Genomic DNA, 13,383 nt, shown 5'->3' on the forward strand with positions numbered 1-13,383 from the left:
TCTTCTTTCTGGCAAATTTCTGTCTGTTTGCTTTTTTCTGAGTAAATTTCAGCCAGGAGTGTCTACATATAGGCTTATAATGTGTCTACCAACAGTTAAGAAGGTAGTGTTCAAATAGATAAGGTTTCTAAAATTAAATGCAGAAATCAGGTCTAATAAACAGTCCATGTTGTATATGTTTTATACTACAAGCTATGCTACTTCCACTGGGGAATGTTCCAGTGCTTTGTAGAGTGTAGACTACAGCTCTCTGGGGTTTGGGTTTTTTGCCTCCCTGTCATTGAAAATAAAATTAAAGTAGCCTGCACAATTAGTAATTCCCCACATCATAAATAATAATACAGACAGAAGAGGAAGAAACTATTTTTCTGTTCATTTCTGCAAAGAAATACCAAATGGGAAAAAAAATCAACATAAAAGAATATTGGCAGGTTAAATATTTTAACACATAGATTAATTTAGAATGACCAGAGGAAATAATTGTGATCACGTGGTGGAAACACCATCATCTATATTACTGAATTTTAGTGAATGGCTGAATACAGTCAAATCCTGCACTGAGATAATTTCAGCAGATTTTTATCTGAAGATCCTCTGCATGGCCAGAACAAATGACATCTTCAGAGGTACCTAAGGGAGCTTGGGGATAGACCAAAGGAAGTGTTATATCATCTCAGACAAATTTGAAAATAAAGTGCTTAAAACCTTGTTGTGTGGTTTGGATTGATGGGTGCAGCTCTAGCAGTCACCGTGCTCTCTGACTTCACACCACATCTGTCTTCATCCTGCGTCAGTCAACACTGGATGTTGAAACCATCCCAGCTTACCTGTCTTTAATTTGCCACAGACTCCCTTATTCCAGATTAATTATTTTCAATCTTCAGGTCAGCTGCCTTGTACATGAATATTAAAACTTGAAATTATGCCCTCCAGTAAGAAACTTGCATGACTTTCCAGAATAACCAAGATTAATCAGACATGATAATTATGATAATAAATGTAATACTAACTTAACACATCACATAAATTCAGCTAAATGAGCTCTGTGGCAACAGCAGTTAAGAATTGAGAGAAAAGGCAATGACAATTTACATTATTGAAAATAAAGCCTTCAGCAGCTGAATCAAAGCCATTTTTTACAGCCTGTGTAGTTACCTTCTTATCTATTTGGCTTGTGTTCTTGGAGGCAGCAAATATACCTGAATCTAATGCCTTGGCAAGTTAACCTAAAGAGATTAAACTTTGACACAGCATAGAAAGATATAAGGTGGGGAATTATTCTGACTTTCTTAGAGTCAGGTATGGGTTTTTCCTGACGAAATGGTAGTAAATGCTCCATTAGAGCTCTGTTACATGGATTCTAGTTCAGCCAAAAGTTCTCACTTAATTTGCAATTTTTTCATCATTCTGAATTGTTTTGAACTATGTCATTCCTAATTTCAGTTTCCTACATGCATTTCAGTGTCTAGTTTGTCTCCTGGAGGCTGAAAGAGGCACTCTTACAAATGCTGTGCTTGTGCTAACTGATGGCACCAGGGCTATGGGAGGCCATGTATGCCATACATTTAAAAACCAGAAAGATATCTCCTTTCTGGCCCTCATAATCCTCTCAGAAAAGATTAGCTCAGCTTCTCCAGCCCTCACACCTGATATTTCTTACTCTAACCTTATTTTCCAGGTGATCAATTCAATTTCACAGCATTCTACAGTCTTCTTTGGTATTCTCAGTCGGAATAGACTCTGTCCATCAATTGTTATCTCCATGTCTCCAATTTCTATCTCCACTTCATTCCATTTTACAGTGGAGCTTTCAAAATTCTTATCACTTGTAGCTTGTCCAGCAATTTATTAATCTCTGTCTTGCCCTTAATAAATGAAATCTGACATTGCACTATAGCTGAACTGAAAAGAAAAACAAGAGAAAATTTCCAAACACAACTATTGGATGCTGCAAGCAAACTCCTTCAAACAGTCAGTTTTATTTATTCAGACTATCAATGTCAGATAAAATAAAATTTAAAAATATCACAAGCAAGCATCAAATAATTTTATTTCCAAACTATATTAAAAGAACTAGGAATAGTTCATCTTTGACTATGTTGAATTTATCCAAGTAATCTCTTAATACAAATTTAATTAAAGAAAAAATGTAATGTAAGAGACAATAAGCCACAATTTTTGTTTGCCTGATAAAATGTGTCCTCAGTATAGAAAACAAAATTTTTTGATTCAAAAAAAGTTTTCAAAATTACATGTTTGAATTAAAATGTGTTCAAAAAATGTTTTCAAAATTACATATTTGAATTAATTAAAATTTGTATTCATACTCTTGAACTTGCTGTAAGAAAACTACGTTAAAATATTTTGAACAGACTGTTTGAAATTTAATGGAAATGTCATTTTATTTGAAAAATTAATATTTAAATACTCAGGACTGAAAGTTCCGTGCAAGATAAAAATTACATTTTCATCACTTTTTTTTTCCCTCTGTCAAAAATTTTGGAGAGTATTTAAATTTTTTTTTCCCTTTGAAAATACATAAACCACAAATCCATGGCAAGACATCAGTTAACACAGTTTGCTCATCTTCTTTCACAAGGCAGATCTGCTGTAGTTTAAAAAAATGAAGATTTGGTTCATGGCTGCCTCCAAAGCAAAAAGAGGTTTGTGGGTCCACGAGGCTCAGCTCTCTTGCCATGCTCCCTTGCCCTCCTCTCTGGCAGCAGGGAAGGGGATGAGCAGAAGCGTGGCTGGGGAGCTCACTCCTCTCGCTCTTCACAGCTTGTGCCAGCCCCAAAACACCTCTGCCGCAGTGGAGAGGTGCTGCCACACAGCAGCTGAGCAGGCATTTCCCCCCGACAAAGGGGATGCAAAGAGGGTCAGAATGTGTCAGATGTACAACATCATCAAAAGCTATTATTCTCTAAGTGCAGCTACTCTGTGTGGGAGCACTGCAAATTAGCATGTTTGATTGATCCATCTATAGATTGCATGCTGGCACTGCAAACAGCTGCGTGGCCAGTGGCGATAGATCAACCACTTGAGAAAGCTGTGGAATGGTCTTTGCCTTCCTTAGTATAATAAGGCAATATCTGCAGTCCATTACATATACCAGTGAACCCAGAGATGTCAATATTAATATTTTAAAAACTCGGTATGTCGAAAGGATGTCACAGATCAACATTTTGTAAAAGGGGTATTGTATGCTGAACAAAACAAAGATTATTCTGCAAAGCAATAGAAAAATCCAACAGTGGTGTTCTTCCATAAGCTGTACTTCTTAGCAGCAATTCATCATTCCACCCTAATGAAGGAGCATGTTTTTCAGGATAGTCAAGAAAATGCAGCTTTCCTTCACCCTGAAACAAGAGAATAGAGAAAGCAAAACTAGTGTCCTGGAACAATTAAATGCATCTATGTTATTGTTGTTCCTACTATGCCATTTATATTTTGCTTCTGCCATCAAAATTTTGGAGATGAATGAGTATATAAGTTTTTTTCTATGCTACCTACTTTCTATGATACCTATTTAAGAAATAGCCTATGATTTTAAATTTGAAAAAATCCAATGAGATAAGCAACACCAGCCAACATCAAACACAGGAAGTACTTATAATTTTGTTTAAATACCTCTGAAAATTATTTTTGTAATTAATTTCTAATGGCATCATTGCCACTTGAGTGGAACAAAAAAGCCAAGTTAACTTTTCTTCTCCAAAATATAATTTCAAAAATACCAAAATTTCACAAGCTTTGGCAAACTAAGAAACATCAGGCTCTTTTGGTCTATGAGTTCTGTTCTGTCGCGTCCTGTTCTAGGAGAGTTAAAGCAATACGTAAATATCTAAAGTATTCTATTTTGATATTTTGCTGCTTAAAAAGGTTCAATATTGAAAGGAAAAGCATCTCAGTTAATGTCTTTACACTCGCTAATGCATTTGTTTTAAAGAGCCCAGGATTTAATCAATAACTGTCTGCTCAACAGAGCCTATGGAGCACTCAAGGACAGCTGCAAACCAAAGGAGCTGTGCAAGAAAAGAGAGTGGTGGTCAGCCAAACAGTTCATATGGTTCAAGTTCACTACTTGAAGACGAGAAAATCCATTTCCCTGGATAAGAACCATTACTCCTCTCACATGAAGTACTGGTGTGAGGTGGGGTATCTCCACACTCCCTCCAGCCCCAGGCTCCTCTAATGCCATAGCAGACCAGAGGGGAAGCTATAGAAAGCAAGCAGTACTCATCAATATCAAAACAACTGTGAAGGCTTCACAGCCAGGGGAATAGCTCCAGATTCAGCAATGTCATGGTCACTTTTGAAAAGAAAAAAAAAAAAAATATGGATCTTGAGGACTAGAGAGGTGCCTGAAGCTAGAAATTCAGTGAAAGGGGAACAGCAGCTAGCTACTGGGAGCCAGAGAGGAGACTAAGCCAAAACGGAACAGTGACAGCTTTCATGCAGCTAATACAGGCTCTTTTCCAACAAAATAACCTTTTCTGCTTAATTTAATCATCCAAATGAAATGAATAATAAGGGTGGGGGAGGGGAATTGCCTGGGTCAAGAACATCCTGGACAATGGAAACTTACTGGACATAGATGCTGCTTTTTCATTGCAGTTTTCCCCCTTTAAGGCAAGGATGAAAGAAGAAAAGGGAGGGAATCAATGTAAAGTGTGCTTAGGAGCAGACAGTTCTTTGCCATTGGGAAACTTCTGTGTCTGTGTGGCCAAGAGAATGAAAGGGTCACATTGAGCAACAAGGAGGGGAAGCAGGGGAGGGACTTGATAGCCATTAGGGCCATTATTTCCACCTTCATGATGAATAGTCAAACTCAGGAAAAGGGAAAATACTATGAAATCCCCATTGTTGTGCAAGAGCAGGGCCGCAAGATGGATGAGCTGGCAGCAGCTAACACTGACCCTGCCATCAGACAGTGAAATTGGTACACAAGTGTTCCCAGCTGTTCAAAAATATCATTGCAGCAGGAAGAAAAGCAGTAGTTGCCTCTTAGTAATCTTTTCTACCTTAGCTACTGACTGTGAGGACAGAAATAACACTGAAAAATATGTGTAAAAGAAAAATAAAGTATTACTTCTTCAAGGCAAGTGTTAAGAAGTTAATGCACACCAAAATGTATGCTTTATTCATGCAAATATTTTTAGTGGCAAGTTCTGAGGCTGTTGGTCTCATGTTCCCTTGCAGATTATTGTATGACCTAAATAACTCTTGAAAGGAGAGTGTAGATACATTGGACTATTATGACTATGTCTGTAAAAATCATGTTATCATGGGTCCATGCTTTTTACACTTTACATTATTATGAGCGGAAAATTTGAAGCATAAAATGCAAAAGCGGGTAGAATAAGAAAAGAAAAGGCCCTCTTAGACCCTAAAAAGAGATTCACTTCACCTATTTTTGTATGGTTGAATGGCTGAAATATCAAATCCCTCTATTCTCAGAGGTACCACTATATGATAAAAGTTTTAAAGGGTTCAGATTAATTTAGATAAATTTTGGAAATCCTGGAATGGCCCCTGTTTATCCAGTGAGTCCAGAGGGAGAATACACTAGTAACATATAAATATCCTTTTAAAAGAGTAAAGTTTTGTGAGATTATTCCATCATTAGGGTCAGCTGAGTGTTACATGCAATGGCAAATCTCAAAGAACCTTCTTATTAACTCATATACATTATCTTCTACTTCCCATAGAAACAGTAATACACTAGTTCTCTATGTAAATATTTTTAAAGGGAGAACTGGAAATAATCATTGCCTTTGCAGCAAAAGAAATGAAGAAATAAGAAAGCAAAACTTGTTGTACTAAGTAAAATATTAAAATGAGATAACTCCATAAGTTAACATAAATGTTATCTAACATTTATTTAACAAGGCAACCTTTTGACATAAAAAAATCATTGCCTTGAGAAGAAAATTACTGAGTACTGCAAACTGAGCTCTGAATTACCCAAATGTGCAAGCAAACACTGCAGTGGAGTTTTCTCTACATAGGAGTATACAATACCACAGCAAATGTGGCATATAAAAATCTTTTCTACCTGTTTTGAAATAATATTCTTGCCTCAGCTTAGCAAAATCCAATTTGGAAGACTTTTGATTTTGTTTTTCCTTGGTAAGACCCCCTCTGTTCCTCTTACAGCCAAAGCAACATGATTCATCTGTACTGTTGAATTATTTCTAGCTCACCAAACAAAGTCACTGCTTTTTTTTTCATGTTTATACACTCTTCAAAAGCCCCTGCAGACCACTGAGAGCATTCTTGAATCTCACACTAGCCAATATGTCTTTTGTTTGAACAAAAACACACAGTCCTGATTGTCACTTTGGGAACAGGCATCCTTTTCTTTATCATCATGCCCAGATATTATTGCTCATCTTTTCCAAAGCGTTTTGATCCAAAGTACCATGTGGGAGGAAATAAAAAGACTCAGCAGGAGACGGCTGTTAAGGATGGAGTTGCAGACTGAATTTTTTACCTTTTATAAATTCAGATAAGATTATTTATACAGAGTGATCAAATGATGGTCAAACATGGAAGCACTAGAAGTTTAGTTAGGGTCACCTCCCAGATTTTGCTTAACCAAATGATAATAATTCTTTCCTTCCATGTGTAAATCTCATGTGACTCCTCTCTGAAATACTGTACCAGCTCTTTCCCTCTCAGTTTCTATTGTATTTGTGGGGTGCCCAATGAAGGAAGGAATGATGAATCTGACTCCATGTTCTCAGAAGGCAAATTTCTTTTTATGATACTATATTATTTTAAAGAATACTATACTAAACTATACTAAAGAATACAGAAAGGATACTTACAGAAGGCTAAAAAGATAATAATGAAAACTCGTGACTCTCTCTCCAGGGTCCCAACACAGCTTGGCCAATAATTCAAAACAATTCACATGAAACCAATGAAACAACCACCTGTGGATAAACAATCCCCAACCATGTTCCAAAGCAGCAAAACACAGAAGAAAAAAAAATGAGATAAAATTGTTTCCTTTTTTCTCTGAGGCTTCTCAGCTTTTCAGGAGAAAAATCCTGGGCAAAGGTATTTTCAGAAAATGTGAATGTCACAAGTTTCAAAACTGTTTTCTTTAAGGGGACCTTTTAAATGTTTCTATTAAAGCTTTTAACACCTCTAGTTCCAGGAATGCTGTCCTTTACGGTCATGGCTCCCGACTCCATAGTCTGGACAGGGAGGTTTTATGTGTGACAATCCCTTCCTTTGTGCAGTCACTACACCTTCCCCCTCCATGAGCCACAGCGGTGGCAGCTGCTCCCTGTGCTGGCAGGTCACAGCCCTCTCTCTGTTCAAATCACACATACAAGTGCCTTTTTCACTTCTTCTTCAGTGAGGATCACAACCCACCTCAGTAACTCCCAGAACCCCTGTGCTGTATAAACTCACACTGAAAGAGAGAATAGGAAAGGAATTGAGGATGGGAACAGAGGTGAGAGGTGTTCTTGATCTCAGTCACTTTTATATAGCCCAAGCATGCAGCACAGTTCAACAAAGGTCTGCCTTGATTATTCTGAAAACTGTATTTTGATACATATCTCTGGAAGTCTGCCCATGTAAAAAAATCTAGTGATTCAGCAGCAGTGCAAATTATAGGGACTTGCAGACAACAAAGGGAAAATTTTAGTAGTTCTTTTGTTCCCTGATAGTTTCCTTGTTTGTTCTGCCTGCCCCTCCCCTTATCTGGACCTTATTCCTTGGGATCTTTTGACATGTATCTACCTCTGAACTGCCCAGCTTGTTCTTCTGATTTTCTGTTAACATACACAAGAGCTACTTGAGCACTTGTCTTCCAGAGAGCAGTACTTTTGAAGGAAGACCTTTTGCCATGAGGCTTGACGCCCTCTCCTACAAAGAGAAGGCCCTGGGGAGACCTCAGAGCAGCTTTCCAGCACCTGAAGGGGCCCTGTAAGAGAGATGGAGAGGGACCTTTAGACAAGGGCATGTAGTGATAGGACAAGAGGGAATGACTTTAAACTGAAAGAGAGTAGGTTTAGATTAGACATTAGGAATGAATTCTTGACTGTGAGGGTGGTGAGATCCTGGAACAGGTTGCCCAGATAAGTTATGGATATCCTGTCAGTGGAATTGTTTAGAAGGTCAGAACAGCTGAGGCGCTGAGAAGCCTGGTCCAGTGTTCCTTAACACGGCAGGGGATTTGGAACTAGGTGATCTTGCATGTCCCTTCCAGCCTGAACATTTCTGTGATTCCACAATTCTACAAATGCAAGTTACATAAGGGGAAAATGATATAAGTGAAAAATCAGATCAGTCCCTCAATCTGTAATGCCCACCTGTAATTTTCAAAAGTTGTTATGACTCTGAACAACCTCACCTAAATTTGAGCATCCTTTGAGTAGGGTATTGGAAATAAAAATAAATCTGCTCTGGAGGTCCTTCCAACCCAGTTCTTATCTACAATTCTAGAAATGGAGGTTATCACTCTAATAAGTAGTTGTTCAGCAATATTATGAGAGCAAGAACCTCACCATTGTCTTAGCAGTGGCTGTGACACTGAAGAAATTATAACACTGAACACATTACCTCAGCTTTATTTTTTTAAAGATTCATCTACATAGCAGTTTCAAAATAGAAAAATAATATAAATTTGTAATTGTAGAACGAATTAATCGTTCACTTGCTTCACTGCCCCCATTATGACAATGACTACTAAGTATATAGTAGGATGACTGCATGAAAAGACTTCCTAGCTCTATTTAAAGTCTTTGTTTCAGGTTTCAGCTTATAGACATTTTTTTTTTAGTATTCTATAAATTTATGCTAGTGGTTATCCATTTAAAATCATGTAAATTTCAGTAGGAGCTTCATGTCTACCTACATTAAAATAAGTTGTTTATGGCAAAAGCCAATACAAGATCCAATAAACCCCTGAATAATTCAACAGTATATCCCACATATCCACCATGTAGATGACAAAAGCTTCTAATTCAGCAGAAAAATACTCCCAAACCGCCAGACAAGCTCATCAATGTGATGGCTCTATCTCAAAAAATGTGAATAGATTTTGCTCCTAAAGCACTTGTGTGCATTTTTCTGTGCAAGTGTGAGGAGAAGCAACCAGACTGACAGTTTTTCAAAAGCTGCAGGCTTATAAATGGCAATCTGAGATTCATGCCACTAAATAAAGGTAGAAAATTAAACTTCAGAAGACTTTATAATGAAAGGATCATTGCATTTGCCTAGGAAGTCTCATCAAATGAGCTCAGATTGTTTTAAGATGAGGTGCATCATTTGTGATGTAGTCAGGCAGCAGGTGCTTTGCCATCTGAAGAGACCCTCAACACGAGCTCAGAATTAAAATAGAATAGACTGAGAGCAGAGAAGGTAATACTGCCATGACTCCATGGAAAAATTATTTTGGGCAATAATTTGTAATTTGTATAACACCTTGAAATAACTCCTTTCCTCTATGTGTAGTAGATAGCACTTACTGCCTTTTATTTTTATTTACCCAGTACTTTGATAATGGTACCTTTGGTGCCCTTTACACAGTCTGCTACTTCCTCCAGTGTGGGCATGCTCCCTTTTACATAGAGACAAATCTCCCCTTCCAAAATCTGTAAAAAAGGTATCACAGATTGACAGAATCACAGAATGGTTGGGGTTGAAGGGATTTCTGGAGATCAACTAGTCCACACCCTCTGCAGAGCTGCTTTCCAGCAGGTCAGCCTTGGAAAGTGTACTGGTGTATGGGGTTATTCCTCTCTGGGGCAGGACCTTACACTTGCCTTTACTGAACTTTATTAGGTTCCTTTTGCCCAATTCCCTATCCTGGACAGCTCTCACTGAATGACAGCACAGCCTTCTGGTCTGTCAGTCACCTCTCCCACTTTTCTATCGCCTGCCCTAGGAGCAAAGTTGATGACTTTGCCCTATTTGAGATGATTTTAAATACTTAGGGTTTACAACCAAGCAGGGTCTGGAGAAGGCAGCATAAAGGTTGTGAAGTTTCCCCTTGTCACCAAAAAGGTCCATATTTAAGGCTCTTGCTTTTATTTTTCCTCATCAATAGTAGCAATTTTTGTACCCAGGAGGTTTCAATAGATGGGAGTCAAACATTCTGGGGATGATCAAGTCCTACAAGCTCACTGTATGACATGACTTAGGACATATGGAATACCTGGTGATACTACTAAATCACAACTGGAGTGAGAAAATCAAAGACATTTTGGGTTTTTTTGAAAGGAAAATGTGTTAGAGATAGAAAATAAGGATGGCCTTCATAAGCACTTTAACATGTTTCCCATCGTTGTGAAACTCGATTAATACAGATATTAGTCCGATCCTTGTCAGTGTACCATCTGTACATCTTCAAGCCTAAAGCTGTAGTTTTAAAGGAATTAGTCAAACCTGATAGAACAACAGGAAACAAGAAAAGAACTTTCATAACTGGATACCAACCCATTTTTATGATTACCAGAAACATCGCTTATCTGTCCAGTTATCTGTTAGAGCATTAGAGGGGGATAATATTGCCAAAGTAAAAGCAAAATGTAAATGGCTATGCTGGTGCTATTTCCTATTTCTTTTATGTTCCATGTTGTGTGATTGAGTCACGCAGACATTTTCTCCCTTTCATATCACATGAATGGGTTTTTAGAACCTCACACAGCCTGTGAAGGACAGCAATGTATTGACTCCTCTGACCTTTTACTTATTCTAGACTTTGATTGACTGATCTCTGTTCTTGCAAAGTTAGCAGCTGCCAGAAAGAACCACAGCCTCAGACGCTCAAATTACTGTATTTTGAAAAGGTGAAAGCAGCGCAGCTTAGTTATGCTGTGATATCTTACAAACCCATGTTGGGCATTGAAATTCAGATGTCTAGTTCTTGTGACAAAAGAAAAGCGCAAGAACAGGAAGATGAGCAAGAACATCAAAAGAAGGAATATTCTTTAAATAAAGGCTTTCACAAAACACAGTGATGGTGCGGATTTAAACCTGCCTTGTTACAATAGCGTATTGACTGATCTCACTTAGATCCAGTGATCACTTTTCCACACTATTTAACAATGGCATTTTGTGCAATCTTGTATGAATATGCACATTTATTAAGTCAATATCTACAAATTTCTAGGAATGCTCATTTAATAAATAACATTTTAACAAAGAATTGATTATTATGAGAGCCACATCTTTCCCTTATTCTGCTAAATACTCAATTTATTTACACTCCTTAGTTACAGAATATTTTGAAATTATTGGAAATCTTCCTTTCCTTTGAAATGTGTCAAGTTCCAAGTGTGATATTTGAGGCAGCACAACAGCACTGTCCCTAACTTGGGATTCACCAGCAGAAAATCTCTCCAATAGGTAGACAATAAAAATAAGTCCATTCAAATGATCCCGCTGGTGCTTTTCAGGATGCAATCTGAATAACATATAACATGCAAGACACTGGATTGTTTAAAACTCTGAAGATGATATATAATATACAACAAGAGAAAAACATGTAGAAAGGTAGGAACACAGAGGTCCAAAAAGAGACAAATTTTGTAGCATTCCAGTAACGAATCTAGGAAGACATTTCTTAATGACATTGGCAAGGAAGTCTGAACTATCCCAAGACTACAAATATGACATTAATAAAACCCCCATAAATGTACCAGAAGGAGCAATAATCTCCAGTCCAAAACCAGCTAAAGTCAGTTGGACTGGCACTGCGGTGTAGGAAGCAGGGATAGATATGATTGTGGCAGTGCTGGGACATCCCAAGTGGGACTTCTGCTGATCAAATTAGCTTGTGTGTGAACTTCAGCTTCACGTTCATATCTAGCCAACACTATATAATAGAACAATTAGCAGATAGAGAGGTAAGCTTATGAACACTTTTAGTTTGCATAAGTATATACTTGATCTTGTTCTGCCACCAGTTACTGATTACTGTTTGGCATCTCATATATAATTGTTTGCCTTCAGCTCCTGTATTCCCTAATCCTTTTCTATTGGAGCAAAGTTGCTTATTAAAAACACTGCTAGTTTGCAAGTCTCATTCTATTATTTGTTCTTCCTGCTCAAGTCCCCTAAGTAAAGAGTTTGGTCAGCAGCTGCTTTTAAAAGCCAGAATGTCCCAGGCATCTTCCAGGCAATATTTTTGATACAAAACAGTATGAACTAAAAGTTCAGAAGCTACAACTGCTGCCACAAATTTTGCACATGTACAATATGTCCTCACTGAGGCTTATGGCTTAATATTTGAGGATCAAGTTGCTGGAGCAAGACCTCCAAAAATTAAGCATAATCTTCCTGGACTCCTCTAGTTAATGAAAGCAAAGCTCTGTGTGTGTGAGTGTTTGGTTGTGAAGATGACAAAAAAAAAACTTAGAAGCTACAGGATTTTACAAACTTCTTTACTGATAAACTGAAGAAAGAAAGGTGAAAATCATTAAATAAATATTTTTAATTTACTCATTCCATAATAATTCCATGGCTTCTTTCTTATTGTACTTTGACATCTGTGTTTATTTTGCATAAAATTATTGACTACAGTAACAACAATAACTCACTGAACAATTAGGCTGAATAAGAGATATTTCCATGACAATGTATCCAGGAGTTGTTTGAGTGTTCTTTCTAATTGACTTTCAATAACTCTAAGGAAAAAAACCTGGGTATGAGGAACTTGGGCCATGGATACTCTTTGGATTGTGTTTCAGCTAGGTTGTAGCCAAATATAATACAATAGCACTAAGATAAAAGTCATCCTTCATTTCTGTGAAAAATTGAGAATGAGAATACATAATACACAGTGCCAAGCAAATCAATGCTCATTTTATCCTTTGTTTTTGACTGCTGAAACTTGTTGAGCTACAAGATAGCTGGAATACAGCTAAGAAAAGGAAACCACCAATGAGGACAGTCATTAAGATGCATTTCTTTGTCTGCATTTCTTACCTGACATCTTCCTTCTAGAGATTTTTTTGCAAAGGCGTTGGGGGTGGGTTTCAGCAATTAGACAAAGAAACCTACTTTTCCTTATTTAAAGGTGTGTAGGATGCATAAATAACCACTACAGTCCCTGAAGATCTCATCAATTTATCCATGACATGTAGAGAAATGACTGCTCACTGAGAGGAGTAGGGTATCCTGCCCAAACTCCAGCTGCTTCTACAGGAGGAAACAAACCTCCCACCTGAGTGTGGACCCTCACAAAGCCAAAGTTCTCCACTGAGGTCAGGCGCCTAAGCTTAGGTGTGTGACACCATGACGTGAACCCCACCCCAGAGAAAATGTACTCTGAACTCTGCATGTCATAAACTGACCAGACAAAGACATGAACAGGCAGCAGAATTTGAATTCTGTTGAGAAATACACAGTTTTTTC

The sequence above is a fragment of the Onychostruthus taczanowskii genome, unplaced genomic scaffold (assembly GCF_017590055.1).
Source record: "Onychostruthus taczanowskii isolate IOZ18803 unplaced genomic scaffold, ASM1759005v1 scaffold23, whole genome shotgun sequence".
Taxonomy (NCBI): domain Eukaryota; kingdom Metazoa; phylum Chordata; class Aves; order Passeriformes; family Passeridae; genus Onychostruthus; species Onychostruthus taczanowskii.